Here is a 24,482-nt window from a genome sequence, read left to right on the forward strand (position 1 = left end):
ATAATGTAAGTTGTGTACATTTTCAAGCTACGTGTTGAAAGTTATGAATTCTACAAGTAGACTTAAAATTTTAAATAGTTTTCATAGTTTTGATATTTTATTTTGTAATAAACATTATGTGGACTATGTTAGAAGATTGGTTGAAAGCATGAATGCTGATGATATTCCTATGGGGGAATATTGTAGACATGTTACTATGATGATATCTTACATTCATGACTAAGTTTGTCATTGATGTCAACATAGTATTTTTCTATGGTATTTGATAGAAGAACAATGAAAAGATAGTGTTGGTATAGATGACTAGTTGAGTATTCTAACTATCTAAGGTTATGGGAGATACTTTTGAGTATCTGGTATATGCAATTAACATCAGAAGAAGAAAGGATAAGTCTAGAGGAAGTTATGTAAGTTTTGGTGATGTCTATTCTGAGATAGAGTTTACAAAGGCATATTCTAGTAAACATGTTATATCTTTTAGCAGAGTTAATATTCTGAGGATCAAGGTTGAGGACATGAAGAAAACATGTTGAAAATTATGTGACTAATTTTTCTCATGATAATATTGTGTGTATGGATAGATACTCAAGTTGCAAGGCGAAAGATTAATGTTATCACTAAGTGTAACATGTTCTTAATGTGGTCCTATAATAATTAATTGAGAAGGTCTAATAGTCAACTTAGGGATTTTTTTTGAGGAATTGGTATAAAGGAAGGACATTTTCCTTTATCATGGTATAGTTTATAATTGATGAGAAGTAGCAGCAAGAGCAGAATGCGAAGTTGAGAAAAGTAATGAGGAAGTGAAGGAAACTTCATTGTCGAGGACTTGCTGAGTGATCTGAGGTTTGATATTTGGATTTGAGATTCGTGAACAAGTCTACAAGGTCTAACAATGATTGGTTTGATTGAAAAAACAAAGGAAATAAGAACACAATAATAAATTACTAGTTTGAGTAGTGGGCTCTTCTTGTAGTTGAAATTGCATGTTTGGGCAGTGGGCTCATCTTGCATACATTATACTATAGCTTCTAAGATGGATTCAAAGTCTCCTAATAGGGACTCATTGTACTAAATATTTTAATAGAATCCTAATAGGGTCCATCCTCTAACAAGGAATATTTATATTAGTACATCATCTTGTGGGAATCATTCCCACTGGGGTTTTCTCTCTGATCAAGGGTTTCCCTAGTCAACATATCTAGTGTAATTATCTATGTGCATTTTATTATGGTTTCTATTTACTTTGGTTGAATGGTTAAGTTTTTTTAAAGCAGATAAATCTTTTAATTGTCAGATAACTGATTCACCCCCACCCCTCCTTAGTTATCTTGGTGGACTATTGTTTCTAACAGACTATTCATTTCTTTTTGAAGGGATGTTGGTGTCCCTTTAGATTCATCATACCCTGTATAAACTCAAATGTTGAATGAAATGAATGAATTTTTGGCTTGCATAATCTGTTTTCCATAAATCATTTTATTCACATTAGAATTAACAATATCATAGGTATCACACCAGGTGTTGTAATACAGAATTATAATTTGGATCAATATACAACAATCTAATCACTATAAGTGGTTATCATTCAAGATTATAGCATGTTGCTATTTCCAAATCAAAGATAGATTTGGACATAATTACATATTCATATTCATTGCATAGATCATAATATTTCACATAGTGCAAATATATACAATAACAATTCACTTAACATTTGTTGAATTGTACATTTGCAGAAATGAGTGTTAATGATATGAACAACCATTTTATAAGTTTATCTAGTATATATTATTCTTGAAAATGTTATTATTATTATTACTAATTAAATTAACTTTTTAGGTAGTATCAGATATTGTACTTTTAGTAAGAAGAGAGAATTCAATATAATTGTTCTAAATTTCTAGTTATCTAAAAATTATCAAGGTTCTCAATCCAATCCTAACATAATTTCTCTCAGAATAGATATGATTTTTTTTAAAATAAGAAATAGTTTATTTCTATTTGTATATAAGCATCCTATCATAATTATGGACATTTTTTTTCAATTAATAGTTAAACTAAAAAAAGGAAAAGTAACACATGATATATCAATAGGAAAATGTAGATGTTTGGTTGCATGCATAGGAATTAAGAATAAAAATGCATATTGAGAATAAGAATGGCTATTCTAATAACAACTATTTTTTGGAATAGACATAAGCTCATTTTAGAAAAAAAAAAATGGTCCCTATTCCAATTAACAAACAAAACTAAAAATAGAAAACTTGTTCCTAATTTCCTATTCCTATTCCAACAATCAAACACACCATAAACCTTTAAAACATGTAGTTACAACATTAATCCAAGAACACCTAGGAGAAATTTGTAAAAAATGCATGAAACTCAAAATGAAAACATGGAGGAAATTAGTCTATTTAGTTAACTATTTATTCAAGCCCTCTATTTTATCACCACATATAGCAGATTCTTCATAACTACTGTGAATTCCTCCACCTCCAAGATCAATAGACCCCCCTGCTCTACTCTCCCACATGAATTCCTCCATCAAATGAGCCACAAGAAGCTAAAGATGCATTAGAACCATCCCTATTCTTGAAAAAATCCTCTTACCCACACTGAAAGGCATCATTTTTATCTCTCTACTCCCCGTCACATCTACTTCCTAATTAATAAATTGATCTAGCCTGAATTCCTCTACATTTTCCCATTCTTGTGGATAATTACCCATTTCCCAAATAGAGAAATTGATGAATGCATTTGTAGGAACATGATACCCACCTACAGATGAAGCCTCTATGACTACGTGTGTCAAAATGAACTACCCTGGTGGGTGGTGTCTGTTGGTGTTTGAAAACTACTGAACAAAAAAATGTTCAATACCAAAATGATAACACTCATATAACCTAAGGATCAACCAATTCCTATTATCAATTACATAAGTAAACCATTTGGACCCAACTTCAACAAACCAAGGTAGGTATACCTAGGGATGATTCTAATGCAAACTGTTGTGTAGAGATTATTTTAGTTTCATTATGATTCTCATCTATTACCCACTAACACATAAGCAATTTAATTTACTTCTTTTAATCTTCTCAAACTTGTATGCATCCCTTATCAGTAGTTCTAGTCATCATTCTCCTTGAATTTACAAATATACCTAGTAATAGCAGATACCTAAGACTTAGAGAATAGATATAAAAGAGTATTGACCAGCATTTATAACTTCGAACAAAATTGAATGAAAAATGATTTTTATTTTATGATCGGTTTGATATGCAGTAGCAGAATTTATCCTTGTTCACTTCTAACTTATATTACCAGTTCCTTATCCATTGGGTAGAAAATTGACTATTGGCAGGAGATCTATTTCAATTAACTTGTAAATGAATTAATCAATTCTAATCACCCATTTCCATTCTTATGAAGTATCCTTTTTATAAACTCGTAAACCCTACTGATTCATTGAAGCATTTCTATAATTCCTTGAATTAAAAGCAACAGTGATATCAGCATACAACCCATCCAAATTGCATTCAACCAAGTTAAACCTTATTTAAAATGACTTCAAAATAGACAAACCCATAAAAAGGAGACAGAAACTGATGAAACAAATTCAGTGTAAATACCCCTTTGTATTATCCTTTCAGATGACTAATACAATGACCAATAGAATTCAAAGGAAATCCCACAACAACTTGTTGGTTCCGTCATTTCAATATATCTTCAGAAAGTATAGATAAAAAGTAAACTCAGAACAACTACACACTATTTGACCAACTGTATTCTCTCAAAGACTTAAAATTGTACAAAATTTGAACCCTCACATTGCCTTGAAAACTCATTTATATAGGCATGAGTTGCAACAAGAAAAGGACAGATGTGAATGACAGGTGTCCTTCAAAAAGATTTTAACACACACCCATAACAAAAGACAAAATGAAAATAACAGAACAGCTAATAGATCAAACATTCCTTTGTGGGCCCATTTCTGTTATTTCCTTTGGAAAGGAAATAATACTTTGATCGGATTCTTTTAGTGCTCTGGTTCCTCGGGATAGGTGGCCATCAAATGTGATAGTAATGAGTCATCTCCCACTACCTGAGGATCCTCTTTGTCTTTATCATCAGTAGCAAATCATCCTCCACCTCATCACCTTCTTCTATTTGTTCTATAGACATAAACTCTTCCTTCCACTTATTGTAGATAGTGTCCTCTGGCTAGTCAAAATTTAGAACTTCTCTTTGAACAGTTACTAAGGAATTTGCATTTGCCTCTATATCAACAAAATCTTTTTTGATGGAGTTATAGAATATCTATACTTTCACCAACTCCTCATTTTTCATTGCCCACAATAAATGGCCTATTTCATTTATAACCTTATTTATTCTCTCACAGAAGTCTTCATCTAGCTCCCTCTTCCATTCTTCCTTTTCCTTATTTTATCAACTGTCTTTAGAGCACAAGGAAATAAATCAAATTTTTCCACAAAATACTTGGAAAAGCAATTAGTTAATCTTCTATAGAAAGAATCTTTCTTATCATCAAAACCTTGAAACTTATTTACTAAATCAAAAATTCCTTCTATCTGATGATATGTTAGCTGAATAACAGATATACACATAGCAGTGATATCTGAACTTCTCTCTATCCACTTCTGTACAATGGGTCTGAATACAGCTTCATTTTGCTTCAATTCATCTGTGATTACTGAGATCCTTGCTAATTGATCAAAAAATGTGGGCCATTCTATCTTATCTATTAAATACATGATACCTTGCCTCAATTTTTCCTCATATTGATTATTAAGTTCTACATGCATTGCATATAACTTATTCTTCTCCTCTTAAAAATCATCTACCATATAGAACTGAGGTCTTTCTAGAGTATCAAGTATCTCAATAATTGGTGTTGATTTAAAAGGCTCAACAACTAGCCTCGGGGGGTATGCAATCCTGGGTTTACTAGTCTCTCCTAATTTTCTTTTCCCAAGAATCTTCTCCATCTAAGTTACTTTATTTTCTAAGGATTGTATTTGCATACCCCTCTCCTCATATGCTTTCAAAACTTCATCAAACCTAGCATTGAGTTGGGAAAATTTAGCTTCCTCTTGGCCAGACACTATGCTACCAAATTTTAGCATCTCTAATGCCATCCCAATTATTTGTTTACTACCTACCTCACTAGCCCTGAACACTATCAATGCACCAGTATGCTTTGCAGTGGGAATCTCATGCATTCTAGTATTTTCCCTTTTTTCCATTGACCATATAACAAGGGCTTGGTGGTCATCACTAAATTTGACTCCTCTTTGAGTTTGTATTATTTCTTCAGCATCTCTTAGTTGAACATCCCTCTATTTCCTTACTGAACAAAAAATAATGGCATTTGTTATATCCAATTCTAGCACAAGGAGGACTCCTGATTGTCTAACTATTTGTCTCCTAGCTTCAGGAGTAAACTGGGAAAAATCATTCAATTTTTTTTATTTCACCTCTTCCTTAATATCTGAATTAGGTTTGTCTAGCTATTCTGCTTTTATCTTCTCATAGGTTTTCTCAAAATTGCCCATGTTTAACCTTCAAAAAAATTGAGCAAAAGCCCTAGACTTTACAAAATTCTTATCATTAATAAACCTTTCAGAAGCTTGAGAAACTATCAAATCAATTTCCTTACCTTGGTAATCAACAATGGTTAGGTCCAAGGAAGGTGTAGGAGGTTCTTGTGGCTCTCCAACATCCAAATCTATAGAAGTAACAATCACATCCCCTTCTCCACCCATTTTTCTAAGATGCTACCTTAGAGATGCTTCATCATCTATCTGGATTGGCGACTGGCTTGGGGAGTATTGTTCTTTTTGAGAAGAAGAAGACCCTCACTCTAATTTTTTCCTTTTTGGAGAGCTATCTACAGATGGACTCCCTGGTCTTGGCCTCTGATGAAGGGGTCCCTGTTGCACACTTTGAACCATTATATAACCCACCCTTCTCTGCAAGGTATACTGGCTAGGAGCCACCATATTTCTACTACTTATCCTTCTTTGTACCTCTACAGGCTTGTCTAGATGTGTCTCAACATATATGGCTTTCTTCTCATTCATGGTTTGGATTATTATAGAAAAATTATTCATTAATGCTTGCATTTTAGCTCCCTAGTATTTCTTATCATTTAGTGGGTCATACTGGGGGTCAAAAGCATTAATGAATTCTAAAGTCTTACTGAATACTATCCACTTTTCTTTCCTCAATTCCTATTCTTGCAAAGTGAAAACATTTCTGATTATATCCTCTAGATAATAAACTTGATGTACCATACAAGAAGCTTTCACCCTCTCTCTTAAGAGGTCATAGAATCCCTCAGGATCAATAAATCTGGCATGAGATTCTGCCATATTATATTTATCTAGAAACAAATTCAAGTATTTCCACCCTTTCCTGACAAAAAAAAAATCATGTACTATAGTAAAAATTGGAAAGAAGGTACCCTTCTTAGATAATTCCCTCTCATCTATAGTGCCTATCTACCATAGGAGCTCAGCTATCCCTATCTTCAAGGGCACATGGAAAGGTGGAACATGAGCCTTTCCCAAAAATCCATATACTCTTATTACTGTTGAGACATTGTAAGGGATTATATCCCTCCAATTATGACTAACCAATAGCCCTCTTGCATGGTCCATGGGTTTGACCAATTATAGCAATGTTTGTGGAATTTTGGGGTTGTCACCTTTCAAGAGAAACCTAAGCTTTGAAGAAAAGTACTTATCAAATCTCACATAGCTGGTATCTGTAGCTTCTGAAGTCATATCTACACTCCACAGGTGCACTGGATTCCTCTCTCCATCCCTGATCATTTCCAACTCCATACCCTTGGAAAAGAAGGTAAATCCCTTGTACAAGTATACATGCATAAGAAATGAATACCAATAGATTGGTTTGTCCACCTTTCCCCATGCTATTCCCACCAGACCATTGTGAATTTCTTTCACAAGAAAAGTAGCAAAATCCAGAATAGTGCTCATCCTAAATTGAAGAGTTTGAGCCATAATAAGGACAATAGAACCTAGGATTTGATCAGCTTCATCCATCCCAAAAATCTTGCAAAGAGAGAAATATAATGCTTGAGCTCTAAGGTTGAAATGCCTTCTTAGCAATGGCTCTAGGGTACTAGCTGTAATCATAGGCAAAGTGCCAATTTTAGTAGCATGCTCTTGTAGTGGCCCTATTCTCAAGTAAATCCTTTGTGCATCATACCTTGCTTGAAGGTCATCCATTTCAATAGTTTCATGTATAGCATGGTTAGGATTGAGGTTGAAAACCTCACTAATTAATTCAGGGTAAACCTTAAAGAAAATTGTGGGGACTGTTAATTTACCAATATCAAACTCCCATATATTTCTCATAGGAGTATCCTATTTTTGCTTTGAAAACCATTTCTTAAACAACTCTAGACCCCCAATGGAAACCTAGGCATCTCTTATCCAATTTTCTTTGTCATAGAAACCTTCTGCTACAACCACTCTCGGGTGTTTTGGAATGAGTTTCCTCCCCTTAGTTATTTCATGTACTAATAAGGGGAATTGTTCAAGAAAATCATCATGCACAGAACATTTCAAGTAATCCATTTTTTTGGTGAATTCTTTTCGGGGAGGCATTTTGAATAAAACCCTAGAAAAATTACAATAGCAGATACTTGAATTTTTAAAAGAGTTGCAGAGTATTTACCCACTAGAATTCACACTTTTGCATTGTGTGATTTCTTCTACAATTTTATTAGATTGCTAGCTAAAAATTTTGTGCCCTAGCTCTGAGAATTTTGTATGCCTTGATGTTCTTTATGTGCCTTGGTAATTCATTAATGGTGAGATCGTGAGTTATATTCATACAATAAAATCACACGAACAAAATCTGCACCATATTTACTCTCAGTAACTGTTACCTCCAAATTACAACTAAATTTGAATCCTATCCATAGATTTTCACCAGATCAGATGGCTTTGATTTAAAAGGAAATAAGCTTTATGGCTTTGAAAACAAGGCTACATGTCACAATACCGCTTTCCCACATTACTTAAATTTCTTGCACCTTAGAATTGAGAGGAAGCACCGCATGTTGATCAAGATAAGATCAATGATCACATCAATTCACATTTGAACAAAATCTAATCAGCTATACTAACCAATAGGAAACCTTCATATGAGTTTGCATCTTCTAACAACTTCCATGCTAGCGTGTCCAATATCTTCTTTTGAGCGAGTAGGTACTTGACATCATTCATTCCACGTGTCATGCTGGTACATTCTTTCTTTTCTTATCTGACGAGCATCTTCAAATTATGGGCTTGTGCTAGTCATCAATCTTCAAAAGATCAATGGTGGTAGTGCTTATACCCTACAGAACTTCTGAGTTAATATTTTAGACATCACCATGGACACATGTTTGCATGGTGCATTCCCACTTTGTTTAAACTTTACTCAAGTTCTTTATGCGGGAAAGCACCCTTCGTTGATCAAGATAGGATCAACAGTGTGAAACAAATCCTACATTTTATGCTTGCACCATCCACTTTGGCCAATGAAATGATTTCTTTCAATCCACATGCTCTAATTTACCTAACTATTGCATTAATTTATGAAACTTTCTATGCTGACATCATAAGTATTTCTAGCTAAGCACGAATGGTAGACCACATGGTGTGACCTAGTGTCCTTCTATAGTTCAACCCCACTTTGACACACACCACAAAGGTTCATACCTACATTCCTTAAATCTCTAGCATCTTCATAATGCGAGATTGCACTAACCCTCGATCTTTGAAAGATCTACAAAAAATGCGGCTTCACTTCCATTTGGCAGACAAACTTCTTCAATGGCACAACTGGCAGTACACATCAGTGATCATTTTATAGCATGGCACACTACAACATATAGTTAAAATTTCTTGACCCCACCTTGCCACACATCCAAAAAATGCTTGCCTACATTATTTATCTCTCGTGTAGCTTCAAATTGCAGGCATGCGCTGGCCTTTGATCCTTGACAGATCAACAGTTATAAAATCATGCATTTCAAATACCACATTGGCTGAAGTGAGAAATAAAATATCTACATTCATTCCAACTTGCTGACACTTGCCATGGAGGACATCTCAACATCATCCTCGAGAATAGCGAGCTCATCTTGTCAGACTATGCCACTTGTCCAATTTTCACTTTCCCACATTATTTATTTGATGAGCATCTCCTTTTTTTGGGAAAGTGCTAGCCCTTGATTCAAATCAAATCAATGGTTGATGCTTCTTGGTGATAAAGGCATATCTCTGTTGGTAACTCAACCAATGATATCATAGGAAATCAAGAACATGCACAAAAAGTAGTGACAAACCTGCAAAAGTTTCTAACAACTTATGACTCCTTTTATGGTTCACTAGAATTTTAGAAAGGCAAGGGTTATGTGTCACCAAGTTACATGCCTGCATTATTTAAAAACCTTGCATCTCAAAATTGTGGGAATGTGATACCCATTGATCTGAACAAGATCAACAATTATAAAGGCTCTGTGTCATCAGAGGTATTTCCTAATAGAATGATCAAACAATTTACAGGCCAAGCACAACCACATAAGGTTAAGACAAAATAATAATGAATTCATGCTTGTGCAAGCCCTTCCTTAGGTTAAATGGTATATCATTAAAAATATTTTTCTAAAAATACTTTGAGGGTTTTCTAAAACTAGGGCAATCTAAGGGTTTGAAAAATATAAGGAACAAAACCCTAATTTGCAAGACCTAAAGACTCAAATGATTTTTCACTAAATTTTTCCATAATTTTTGCAATGTGAAAAATTAGACCAACAGTGGCTCTGTCTGGGGATGATAGACTACCTAAGTCTATAGAAGAATTCAAAATGTTTGGGAGAGCAGACCACATACTCGGTACATGGATGACAACCTTTTCAGAGAGCACAAAGCAACACACAAAAACTAGAAACAAGAAACCAAACTGTATAGAGAGACTATTTATAAGGATTTACAAAATATATAGAATGTACAAAACACCAGAAACCCTAAAACTACTGTTCATGGAAAATAGATACTTCAAGAAAAGTACCTCTTCAAGAATTGTCCATGAACTAGAAATTCAAGAATACCTCTAGTTAAATCCTTCAAAAAATATGAATCTTCTCCATTTCTATCACAAATATTATATGGACCAAGCCAAATTGGGTCAAATTTACCATGCTTTCCCTTATCTTCCATTCTGGCATTCCACATTAGTACCATATCTCCTATTTCAAATTTCCTATTGTTGGATTTTCTATGATACAAATGTTTCATTTGTGACTGCAACTTGGCATTTTGAACAACATATTCTCTCCTTGTTTCCTCTAGCTACAATATATCATCCATTCTGAGTTGCATCTCATCAATGATATCATCTTCATACAATTGAACAAATCTATACATCTCTTTGAGGTTATTTTGTGGAAGTCTACCCTATATACCATAGAGCAAGTCAAATGGGGCACAACCAATGGCCTTTTTCATAGTAACCTTGTCAACCCACAGGGCTAATGGAAATTTTGAATCCCATGCCTTCTTGTTTTCCCCCAAAATCCTCTTGATGATTTTCAATATACTCTTATTAGATTCAGCATAACCGTTACCTTAGGGGAGGTAAGGTGATGATGTGTATTCTGTAATGCCATACATTTTACAAAAATCTTTATATTTCTCTGATCTAAAACACATGGCATTATCAGTTACAATCTTCTGAGGACATCCAAACCTAACTATAATATTATTCAAGATGAAATTAATCACCACCTTTCTTGTTGCATTCCTAGTAGGGATTGCCTCAACCCACTTGGTGAATTAATCAATAGCCACCAAGATCCAAGAATGACCTCCACTGGACTTGATTGTGATTTCGCCTATAAAATCAATTCCCCATTGTTGGAAAGGTTCTTGCACCTCAACAGGTCTTAAGGGTAAATTCACAAAAAACTTCAACTACCCACTGAATCTTTGACATTTTTTACATAATTTCACAAAGTTATGAGCATCTTTAAAAAGTGTTGGCCACCAAAATCCAACCCTCAGAATCTTGTGAGTAGTAGTTTTAGCCATATAGTGACCACCACATACACCTTCATGCATATCTTTCAAAATCCTTCTAGACTCAATTTCATCTACGCATTTTAAAAGGACTCCTTCCATGCTTCTCCACCACAACTGTCCTTGGACTATAACATATCTTATAGCATGCAACTTAAAGGATCTCTTTTTATTATCAGTTAACCCTGATGAAGATTTCATAGTTTGCAAATAATAGATTACATCCTTGTACCAATCAGAGGTGTCCATATCAATGAGATCTTCTCTGCAATTATCATCCAATTGATTAATTTGGTTTGCCTCTAGATTTGCTTCTTCCATCAACTTGGCCAAACCTTGTCCTTTGACCAATTTAGTAATCTGGATGTCAATATTGAATTCTTGTATTCTATTGATCCACCTACACCTCTTGCCAGATACCTGTTGTTGTGAGAAGATGCCTTTCACAGTAGTAGTAGGGACAAAAGCAATAATTGTAGCTCCCATCAAGTAAAACCTAAAAGCTTTCACCCCTTTTACCAATGCATATGCCTATTTTTCATTGATGTCATACTTAATCTATGCTACTTGCAAAGACTTGCTGAAGAATGCAATTGGTTGTTCATAACCTTCTTCATTTTTTGTAACAATACCACAGAAACAATGTGAAATGAAGCAAAAGAAAATATGTGCATTGGCTTATCATAATCAAGAGCTCTAAGAACAGGGGCATCTTTAATAGCTTTCTTAATTTTTTGAAATGCAATATTAAGTTCACAATCCCACTTTATCTCAGATCCTCTCTTCAACATTCTTGATATTGGCCTACTAATCTCTGCAAAATTTGTCACAAATCTCCTAAGAAAGTTGATCTATCCAAAAAATGACTAGATGCCTTTGACACTCTAACAATTTTCCTCCAGTGACACCAAAGTTACATTTCCTTGGATTTAAAGATATTCCATATTTAAGGGCTCTAATAAATACCTTTTCTAAGTGCATGCAATGATCATTTTCATCCTTGGAGTAAGCAGTAAGGTCATCCTAATACATAGCCATAAATTTGTCAATAATATCAGCAAAAGTCACATCCATGGCCCTTTTGAAAGTAGCTCCAGCATTAGTAAGCCCAAAAGGCATCCTGACATAAACATATGTACCCCATGGAGTAGTGAAAGTAGTCTTAAACTATTCTAATTCTTTGACAACCACTTGATTATATCCTGAAAACCCATCCATCATGGACATCAATTCTGAACTAGTGACCCTTTGCAACATGGCTTCCATATTGGGTAAACCATAATTATCTTTTAATGAAGATATGTTGAGATTCCTGAAGTCAACACATAGCCTTATATCTCCATTTTTCTTTCTTACTGGTACTAGATTGGATACCCAAGAAGAATGTCTAACAGGCTTTATAATCCCAACATCTCTTAACTTGATCAATTCTTCTTACATTTTGGGAGCCAAGGTTCGATTTATTGGCCTTTGTTTTTGTCTGAAAGGCTTAGCATCTAGTTTCAAAGGGATTTCATGTTGAAATAAATCTTCCCTATAGGTGTTTAGATCATCATATGACCATGCAAACACATGTCTATACTTCCTTAGTAGGTCTATTAGATCTTTCCTAATTTTAGGAGGCAATTTCTTACCAATATATACCTTTTTAGGTGTTTCCTGAGTTCCCAAATTCACCTCCTCTAAGTCCTTGGCATTATACACATTAGTATCCATTTGTGTCCTATCTTGGTTGTTAAAAATAGTTTCTAAAATAACTAGCCCCTTTGGAATTTTATTTGTCTTCAATTGCACAACTTCTTGTCCAAAAACAATATCTTTTCCGTCTATAGTTTCCACATAAGTTGCACAATCAACTTCTTGTCCTGACAACATATGCTCACAATTCAGAAATCTCAAAATGTCCTTGTCATCTTGAAATACTTGCCAATTTTGGACATTGTCAAGAACAAAAGGCCTGATCTGAGTTTCAATTTTAGATATAACAAAAAATGTAACATCATCAGGTTTTATTGCTATATTTGCTAGCAAATCCACCATCTTATTGTTAGATCTATCATTCCAAATTATCCCAAATGCATCAAAGCACTCAATAATGTCCCGTACTACATTTCTATACTATTTTAACCTTTTATTCTTTGACACATAAACATTTCTCACCTAAGATATAATTAACTTAGAATCCCCTATTATATGTAAACATTTTATGCCATGCTTATGAGCTAGTCTAAGTCCTAACAACAAAGCCTCATATTCTGCTATGTTATTGGTACAGGGGAAATTCAATGTAAAAGAAAATTTGTAAGTTACCCTAGCAAGAGAAATTAATTAAATACCTACACCCACTCCATCTTTGTAATAAGCATCATCAAAGAACATGGCCCATAAGTCACCTTTATCTGACTTTGTATCAACTTCCATTTCTATCTGAGATTTTTGCTTGCTTTTCTTCAGAGTCAGGACCTCATCTCTGAATGCATTGACATCTATATCCACAAAATTCATCATATCATCCTCAACTTCCTCTACTATCATATATATGCTTTTTGGTTCTCTATTGATCTTTACAAAATTTCCATCAATATTAAAAGTAGCAAATGATAGGTCACATTGTAAAATTCCTCCCATGGAAACACTCCATTTTCTAGATAATAACATGCCATATTGAGGTGGTATGTCAACAACCAATACACTCATAGTGAGTTCTTTATTTGGATAGGTTGTCAATTTATAGGGTATGGTAGGAATGATGCCTATGACTATAACTTCCCTCTTATCCATGGCACAACATCTTCCTTGAGTAGTGTCAACCTTTAGACCTAATTCTTTCATTATCTCAAATGGAATAATAGTACTAGAAGCACCAGAATCAATCATACAATTTTTTAATATCTTACCATTCACTAAGATGCTTAAGAAAAATGGTTCAACATTTCCCAAACATTCATTGACAGAATTATCCAAAAACATCTGAGGAATTTGAGACACAACCACTTCAATGTCTAGTTCCTTCACCTTTTCCTTTCCTTTTTCACTCTTTTAGGAACATGATTTTCATTACATTCTTGACTTACCTTTACATCAGTATTCCCCAACCATGCTATGGCTTTATCTCAGTGCTCTGGGATTCTCAATAAATCAGAGAGAGGAACCTTAATATTAATTTGAGACAAAACAAAAAACATATCTGTAGAAGAATCAAAAAGGTTATCATTATTCACATTCCTTTTTTCATCATACTTACCCAAAGTGTTCAAGGGATTATGATGACTCTCATCTTGCTCAGTGACATTCTGTGATATCTTCCCATCTTTTTTCTTGGAGATATTATTTGAGTGCTCTATATCCTTAGGGTTGCCCCCTTTCCTTGGTTCCCATTTTTTATTTGCAAATTTACCCTTCACAGCAGGGGACTCTTTAGGTTTTACAATTTCCCCTTTCTTATGGTTGGTCCCCTTTACGAAAATACTAGCTACCTTATTTCCCTCATTTCCTTGAACCATACTTCTAGTTTGAACCTAAGCTACCATATTAGCAATGATTTGGTCAATTTCTTCTCTAGAGGGTTTTCTCAGGGTCACTTCATCTTTTGAACCTACCATGTTACACACATTATCCTCAACACTTTCATCAGAAAATACTTGCTATTGATTGACACAATGAAAGCATCTCTAATCATTTACATCTATGTCACAACCTTCATTGTCAAAAAAATGTGAATCAAACATGTTACATCCTACATCATCATTGGTTTCCTCCTATTCCTGACATTTTTCCACTATATTCTAATTTCCAAAAAATGACAAAGCTACTGCACAATATTCAGGGGCTTGAGGTAGTTGACAAGCAGAACACCATGTAGGTTCAACAGTGAATTCAGGACCATCTACCAAATTTATAGATTTTTTTGATAAAGGATTAGGGGTCACTTTGTTACTGGTGTTCTTGGGGGGAGGAACATTAGGCTAACCATCCTTCCAAGTAGTGTTATAAGGGAAATTTTGCAATCTATTTTATCTACTAAAATTTGATTGGTAAGGGACCCTATTTTCAGTGGGGTTCCTATCATTCTTTCCCTGAGGAAGATTCAAACCTTTTATAGTAGTTAGAATTTGACTCATTTCACTAGGCTCTTTCTTTTTTCCTCTAGTAGCTTTATGTTCTTCCCTTTTATTTCCCTTATTCTGAAATAACCTAGGATCATCTCTTTTTCTTTCTAACCTCCCTAAAATCCTTAAGTTATTTTCTATATTAATAGCAATTCTGAAAGCATCTCTTAAAGTCCTAGGCTCCTTATCCCTAAGTTGATATGCCATTTTAGCATCAAAAGCATTTAGATAAGTAATCAAACATACCTTGTCATCAATTCACATGGCTTGCATTAGCTTGTACATCCTTTTCTAGAATCTAGTGTTAAATTCAGTGACAGATTCATTAGGAAACCTCTTAATATTATTGAATTCACTCAAAATATAACTCTGATTTTTCTTGTCAACATATTGCTCTTTGAAACAATATTCAATATCCTTCCAATCAACAATAAATAATTTAGGGAGTCTCTTGAAGCATTCTCTAGCACCTTCAATTAGTGACTGAACAAAGAACTTCATAATGACATCTTCAGCCTCAACCTCATTATCACTCATCATATCAAGAAAACTCCTCAAATGGTCCTCACAAGAGATAGCATTATTTCCATCAAATTTAGGCAATCTTTTTCTCATTTCTTGTGGTATAAGATTAGGAAAACCAGGGATCCCATCAAAACATATTTTCCTATAACCTTCTAGGTGGACAAGTCTCCTTTGTACATCAATCTTAAGCTGATTAACATTATCTTTCTTATTATTACTCATAGTGTTACTAGTGCTAGCATCACCAATAGATTTTTTGAGATCTATTTTCTGTAAAGATGAAGATAAGAAAGAAAAAGGTACCTTAGTAGTATTCTGATTTACATCATTAGATCCATCATTATCTTTAGGCAGAGCTGCAGACCGCTTCTTGGTGTTTTCCAAGAATTTGATCTTATTGTTCATTTCAACTATAGCAGCCTCATTTTCTACAATCTCTAATCTCTTGGCTAAAGCATCCCATTCTTTCCTTCTCTTTTCCAATTCAATATCAGAGAGTGACATAGAATCATGGATACGAACTATCTTCACTACCTCATTGATCTTAACACCAATCTCCTTTTGTTTTCCTTTGTCCTTAGCCCCTACAATAGGTTCCACATTCTTTACTCTATTATTATCAACTTCTAGAGCAGTTTAGTTCTTAACTTGTTGTATCACAAGTCCCTCTAGATCCATTTTCTGAGTTTCTAGAAACTTCTTCTCTTGCCTCCTAAGTTGTTCAACTTGTCCCACAATCTCAAGCTACCATGCACTAGTTGCTATCTCATTTTTCTTCTTTAGAGCAGCAATTCACCTTAGTAATTCTTTTTTTTCTTCATAGTTCTTCATAATCACTTCTTTCCTTTCCTTTTGAAATCTTCTATTTATAGCTTCTTTCTTAGCAAGCTGTGCTTTCAAATTTTCATTCTCATCAGGATCAGGGATAGTGAACTCAGATCCAAATGTTTTCTCATTGTTAAAACTTTTAGGTTCTAAGTGTCTAGGTCTGACCTTTTTAGGGGAATAATCTGACATGAAAGGATTTGTACTATGCTAGAAAAGATTGTTACTAGTCCTACCCTCAAGACTAAATACATGTGGTTGCACAATCTTCTCCTGGCATATCATTTTAGGGGTATTATAGAAATCATCATCAGAAAAAACTAAATGAGATCTCGAACCTTTGGAGAAAGGCATTTTTTCAACATTAGAATGGTGAGCATTATCTTTACCTACTGCTTGCTCCTGTGAATAGCTTCCTTTCTATATCTGGTTTCCCTTCACAGCCCAATTCTGTCTTCCTCTAGGAGGGAGATCAGTTTGTAGTTTGATGGCCAAGTTTTTCCTCACATTTTCCCATGTATTTATCTTATTCTCCATTATTGGGGACAACAATTTTCTAAATCTTGACACTAGCTAAAACCTTTTGAGTTGCCACCCACTCTATCAGAATGGGAAAAAGAACAAAACAAATGATAAATCCTTTAGTGATAGTCTCGAGCAAAATGTATAAAAATTCCAAATCCACGAGAAAATTTAGCATGAAAAAAATTTGCAACTCTACCCAAGGGGACACAGATCTCTAATAATTTACTATTTATGACAACACTAAGTGTAATTCCCCAACAGAGTTGCCATTTTGTTGGTGTTTGAAAACTACTAAACAACAAAATCTTCAATACCAGAATGATAACACTCATATAACCTAAGGATCAGCCAATTCCTATTATCAATTACATAAGTAAACCATTTGGACCCAACTTCAACAGAACCAAAGGATGGTTTCCTACTCTTTTGGCTCTGCTAAACCAAGGCGGGTATACCTAGGGATGATTCTAATACAAACTACTGTGTAGATATTCTTTTAGTTTCATTCTAATAATCATCTATTACCCACTAACACATGAGCAATTTACTTCAATTCTTTTAACATTCTCAAACTTGTATGCATCCCTTATCAGCAGATCTGGTCGTCATTCTCCTTGAATTTACAAATATTCTTGGTAATAGCAGCTACCTAAGACTCAAAGAGTAGATATAAATGAGTATTGACCAACATTTATAACTTTGAACAAAATTGAACAAAAAATGATTTTGATTTTATGATTGGTTTGATATGCAACAACAGAATTTATCCTTGTTCACTTCTGACTTATATGAGTAGTTTCTTATCCATTGGGGAGAAAATTGACTATTGGCAAGAGATCTAATTCAATTCACTTGTAAATGAATTAATCAATTGTAATCACCCATTTCCATTCTTATGAAGTATCCTTTTTATAAACTCATAAACCCTACTAATTCATTGAAGCATTTCTATAATTCCTTGAATTAAAAGCAATAGTGATATCAGCATACAACCCATCTAGATTGCATCCAGCCAAGTTGATGAGTCTAAAAAATGCCTTTATTTTGTTATGTTTAAGATACTTTGTGATACTCCATTTATCCTTGTTTTAACACTTATAAGCCTGTGTTTGATAAACCTTTGATGATTTATGGGGTAGAAAAACTATGTCATCTTTTGCCTAAATTATATCTAATATGCAGTATTTCATATAAATATCTAAATGTGCGTTATTATGCTTGAATTTAGTTTGATAGATGTTTATTTGCAAATATTTATTATATCATAACTAGCCTGATGATAAGGATTAAAGGATGAGTGGAAGAATCTAGAAGTTAGTTGTTGAAAACATTAAAGGAGAAACAGGCATCAAGGAACAACCACGAAAAGGAAGTTATAACCACTCTAGGAAACATGGCAAAGAATAAGGAGGAGCTTTTATGAGCCATTACCTTCTCTACATTTACATTGTAACAAGTGGATGCTCAGACTTCATTGCTCCCTCCTCAATTTCGTTATCCTTCCTTTTTGCTTTCAGTTGTTCTCCTATATTCTCTCCTGCGGACTTAACTTAGGATAGTTACTTTTTTGTTATGTAATAAAGAGTAGATTCCCTATATATGTCGAGATTGACTCTTGTGTGTGAAGTTTTAGTTTTAGTTTTTTGTTTTTGATAAGTTTTATCAAGTAAGAGAGAACACTAATTCACAGTTTGTTGCAATTGTTTTTTACAATTCTGAATCATGTAATGACTGATTAATGAAATGAATTAGTTCTCTTTAGCTTCTATCCTATGTTGGTAGATTAGAGAAGCCAACCAAGGTGGACCACTTGGAAGGTGGATTAGATTAGGATAGAATAGATTCATTTTACTAGCATTAGCAATATTTTAAGTAAGACGTAGCTAGTTAATTCCTTCCTGTAGCATCACACTTCATGAACGTTCCTACAGCATCTGTGAGAATAGTCTAGTGGATGAATCAAGATAGAATCTCTGTTATCTTGTCATTGTGTTTTCAACATTCATAGATTCAATAGTTTCCTTTCCACAATAGTAGTTTAGTTTCCTTCCTTTGCATTTTTACTTTCCTGCAGCACAAGCATAATGACTCATCAAGGTACCTAGTGCACATACTGTGCTAACCATTTCAAGTATACGTCCTTGGGTTGACAATCTAAATGCACCTCATGGTAGGGGAAAAGTAGTCCTTAGCTTGAATTGATTATTCCTAAGCCAGGCCTTGCGCATGACTATGGAACACCTATTGTGAGGTGGTTCATTTTTGGTGTCATTGCCGGGGATGGTGTCAAGCTAGGAGCATTTTTGAGTCATAGTTTTTAGATTAAGTTCTTTTTACTAGTGTGAAAATTTTAGTTGCATGCATTGAAGAGGAAGACGATGAGATGAATATGGCAAATTTCTTCCACAAAGATCTGTTAATTTGAATGAAGAAGTTGGAGAAGAATTTGAGTTGCCCTTTGAAGATGCAAGTCCTATTTTCCCCACAGTATCATCATCAAGAGCTGAATCCCTAGATATATCTGGTCTCCAACCTTTCACTGAAATATTGACCAATCTTCTTGATAACACTACCTCAAATCCACCAGTTAATCATCTAGTGCCTAACATTCCTTTTCAACAGAAACCTCATAATCCAGTCCACCAGTCATGGCACAACCCAATTTTCCATTTCCACTTCCAAGTCTCATAACCAATGCCAATCTCAAGAATATACCTCCCACTGCTCTTTCGAAATTCTATGGCCTTGCAACTGAAGACCCTGATACCTTCTTATTTGAGTTTGAAATCCTTTGTTGTAGTTTTGACTACAACACTGATGCCCATAAGCTTAAATTATTTTCAGCCACATTGAAAGAATCAACTTTACGATGGTTCATGGGTTTAGGAGCCAATGCAGCTGTGAATTCGGATGAAATGCAAGCCTTGTTTTTGGAAAAATATAAAGAATGTTGCAAAGCATCTAGCACAAGAGGAGATGATGTCTTTAGGATATCACAGAAGGAGGAAGAGACATTAGAAGACTATGTTTCTCAATTTTTATATACACTACAAAAGAATCCTCAACACACATTGTCTGAAGATTCCCAAAAACTAGTCTTTCTAAGAGGAGTGAATGAAGATTGTTTGGAAGCATTGGACCTGATGGCCAATGGAGATGTATATCAAGCTCAATGGGATGACCTCAAAAAGATATGTCAGAACTACTCAAGGTCAACCATGAAGAAAGGTCAAGGACCCCGTTCTACGGTTACAAAAGGAATTAGTCAAGGCATTTCAAAATTTGAAATATCCAATTTGTTGTCAAATTTCAAACAAGATATCATTAATGATGTCGCTACATAGTTGGATACAATGACTGCAAAGAAGAAGCAAGTAGAGCCTGAGTTACAACTAGATAAGTACTGTCCTCATTGCTGAAAGAAAAAGAAGGATTGCCACTATAAATTGGTTGCAAGCATGGAGAACTAGCATCTTCCAACTGAATATGTAAAGATAGATGGGGATGATGAGCAAGTATTCTTTGTTGCTCAACGCCGACCATGGGCTCAACGTCAAGGTATGCCTCAAGACCCCTTGCAAAATTCAAACTCATATGGTAATCAATGGCAAAACTGCAATACCCAAGTTCCTCCACAAAACCAACCCAATTGGAATAATGCTGGGCAAAATAACCCACAACAGTCTCAATGGTCTCAAAATTTCCAACAACCTTGGCCTAACCAGTAGAATAACTAATGGCCCCAGAACTAGAAGAACCATTGGCAACCACCTAAGGGAATTGGCAATCTCCAAACCAATGGAAGGGATCTCAACAATGGCCTAACCAAAATACTGGTGCTCCATAATTACCCCCACCAGCTCAACAACCTACTTTAATGCCACCACCTGCAAATAGTGGACCTCAAAAGAAAACACAACTACCTGCATAGCCTCAGCCAAATCCAAATAGCCAACCATAGCAGCCCATCTATAGTGCTGATACCCAGCAGTACCCTGCTTATGCCCTATATGTCACAAATATACATTTGAGATCTAGAACGACCTTACCAACACCAAAGCCACCTCTTATAACTAAAGTATCAGACTCTCCTGCAGCATCAAAACCTTTGGTTGATGAACCTATTGATCCAACTAATGTTACCATACCAATACCAGTTCAACCAACAGTAGAGCCTCCTTTTCCAGACCAACTAATACAAAAGGAACCAGAACAAAGCAAGGAACAACCCTTTGACATTGTTAATCAGTTGAAGAATATGCATGTCCAAATACCTTTGTTTCAAGCTATTAAGGACATTCTTGCTTATGGAAAAGCTATAAGGGAAGCTTGTCTAAAGAAACCTAGAAGGAAGAAGAAGGATCCTACCATAGTTCATGTTGTTGGACACTTAGCTGATATCATGTTAGGAAGAGGGATTTCACCAAAATATTCTGACCCAGGGAGTCCAGTAGTAAGTGTCAACATAAATGGTCAATTTGTTAAAAATGTCTTAATAGATTTGGGAGCTGCTATAAATGTGATGACTAAAGAAACCATGAAGAAGTTACAAATAGAAGGATTAAGGCCCACACCAACTATTCTATAACTTGCAGATAGTTCCACTATCATTCCTGATGGAATGATAGAAAATATTGTTGTGACCTTAGATTCCCTAGAATATCCTATGGAATTCATGATTTTGTCCCCTAAAGTAAACCTATCTGGCTATCTTGTCATTCTAGGTAGACCATGGTTGGCCACAGATGATGCAAACATAAATTGCAGATCAGGGAATATGACCATATCAAATGGCCAAGCAACCAAGCAATTTGATCTATATCCTCTTGCACAACCATTACCAAATTTGAGTACATCTTTTTGGCTAGATTTAGGAGATGAAGAAGAAGAGATAAATTACATAGTACAACTTATGATGTTACATAGGCAATCTTTTCTAAAGTTGCAAGAAGAAGATTCAGTAATCCAGAGCATCCTTACCAACACTTGTGTGGTAGAAAAAGATGTGTCTAAAAGCTCTGTATTAGAATTGATTACATATGAGGAGTGTGATACAAGTTGTACTTTACTTAAGGAACCTGAAAATCTTTGTTCACTACTTCCATGTGAATTAGAAGGAAGCCCAATCTCTGAAATTGCTATGGTAGAATCCACTATTCCTATTGAACTGAGTAAAGGCCATAAACTGCATGTTAACCCCAAATTGACATCTGTACAGATGGAACAATTAAAAGAATTGCTTCAGAAGCATGAGAAGACTTTTTCTTGGGATTATGGTGATATGAAAGGATTAAGCCCTACACTATGTACCCATAGGATATACATTAATGAAGGTTGTCTACCACTTCGTCAACCTCAAAGGAGGATAAATCCAAGCCTTAGAGAAATAGTCAAAACAGAATTGTAGAAACTGCTTGATGTTGGCTTTATCTATCCTATATCTGATAGTAAATGGGTATCACCACTGGTTATAGTACCTAAGAAAGGAGAAAAATGGAGAATTTGTGTAGATTATAGGGAGTTGAATAAGGCTACTAAAAAGGATCATGTTCCTTTACCCTTCATAGATCAAGTTTTGGATACACTAGCTGGAAATAAGTACTTCTCCTTTTTAGATGGATACAATGGCTATAATCAAATCAGTATTGCTCTTGAAGACCAAGAAAAAACTACATTTACCTGTCCATGGGGTACTTTTGCATACTCTATTTTACCATTTGGTCTTTGTAACGCTCCTGCAATGTTTCAATGGGCCGTAATTAGTATTTTTGCTGATATATCACATGATTGTATGGAAATCTATATGGATGACTTTACAACATTTGGAGTTACTTTTGAAGAAGCAATGATAAATCTTGAAAAAGTTTTGGTAAGATGTCAAGAACATAATTTGGCACTAAATAGTGAAAAGTGTTTCATGCTCATGCAAGAGAGTGTGGTACTCAGTCATTTCATATCTACTGCAAGTATACAAGTAAACCCAGCTAAAATTGAGATAATTCAAACATTACCCATACCCACTAAATTAAAAGATATCAGATCTTTTTTGGGACATGCTGGATATTACAGGCATTTTATAAAAGACTTCAGTAAAATAGCCAGTCCCTTGTACAAGTTGCTTACCAAAGAAGCTAAATTCAATTGGACACCTGACTGTGATAAAGCTTTCCTGTAGCTTAAGAAACTTTTGACCACAACCCCAATTTTACAAGGCCCTAATTGGAACCTACCTTTTCACATATATACAGATGCTTCTAATTATGCCATAGGTGCAGTTTTAGCATAGAAACACTCAAATCTTGAGAATGCCATTTATTATATCAGTAAGAGTCTTCATGGTCCAGAATTGAATTACACAATGACTGAAAAAGAATTGTTAGCAGTAGTCTATGCTCTAAATAAATTTTGGCATTACATCATAGGTTATCCTATCTATGTTCATACTGATCATGCAGCAATCAAATATCTCATGAACAAACCTGCTATAACTGGTAGGTTAGCAAGATGGTTACTATTGTTACAAGAATTTGACATAACCATAGTGGATAAGCCTGGAAAAAAAATGTCGTAGCTGATTATTTGTCAAGAATCAATCATCATGATACTAACACTACTCTGGTAGGTGATGCATTTCCATATGAACATTTGTTTCATATTGTTGTTAAAGTTCCATGGTATGCAAATATTTTTGACTACATTGCAGCTAATAAGACATCAGTGCATTTTTCTTATAAGGAGAGAAAGCTGCTCATACAGAAAAGCTTCCATTTCTCATGGATAGACAATTTTCTATTCTATACTGGACCTGACCAAGTTATGCGCAGATGTGTAAGAGAAGATGAGACATATGATATTTTGCATGCATGTCATAATGAGCCCTGTGGAGGACATTTTGCAGCCAAAAGAACAGCTTTCAAAATCTTAGCCACTGGTTACTATTGGCCTACCCTTCATTAAGATGCAATCAATTATACAAGGAAGTATGACCAATGCCAAAGAATGGGTTGCCCAACCAAAATAGATGAAATGCCTCTAAATCCTCAAGTGGTGTTAACACCATTTGACAAATGGGGAATGGACTTTATCAGTCCTATTGATCCTCCATCCAATGGGAAGTCTTATATTTTGGTTTGTACTGACTACCTAACCAAATGGGTTGAGGTTAAGGCTATGAAGCATGCCCATGATGAAAAAGTTGTTGAATTCTTATATGAAGAGATTTTTACATGCTATGGAGTTCCTAAAGAATTGGTTACTAATCAAGGCACATAGTTTACTTCCAACCTAATTTCAAAATTGATGAAATAGTATAACATTAGGCATTGCAGATCCAATCCTTATCATCCACAAGCCAATGGACAACCAGAAGTTACCAACT

The 24,482-nt window shown here is 34.8% G+C and overlaps 1 pseudogene; it reads right to left on the reverse strand.

Moving 5' to 3' along the window:
- Positions 1-2,442: 2,442 nt before the first annotated feature.
- Positions 2,443-24,482, reverse strand: part of LOC149537293 (cytochrome P450 77A1-like) — a 39,013-nt pseudogene continuing 16,973 nt past the window's right edge.

The sequence above is a fragment of the Cupressus sempervirens genome, chromosome 10 (genome assembly GCF_028749045.1).
Source record: "Cupressus sempervirens isolate cs-2001-9-10 chromosome 10, ASM2874904v1, whole genome shotgun sequence".
Lineage (NCBI taxonomy): Eukaryota > Viridiplantae > Streptophyta > Pinopsida > Cupressales > Cupressaceae > Cupressus > Cupressus sempervirens.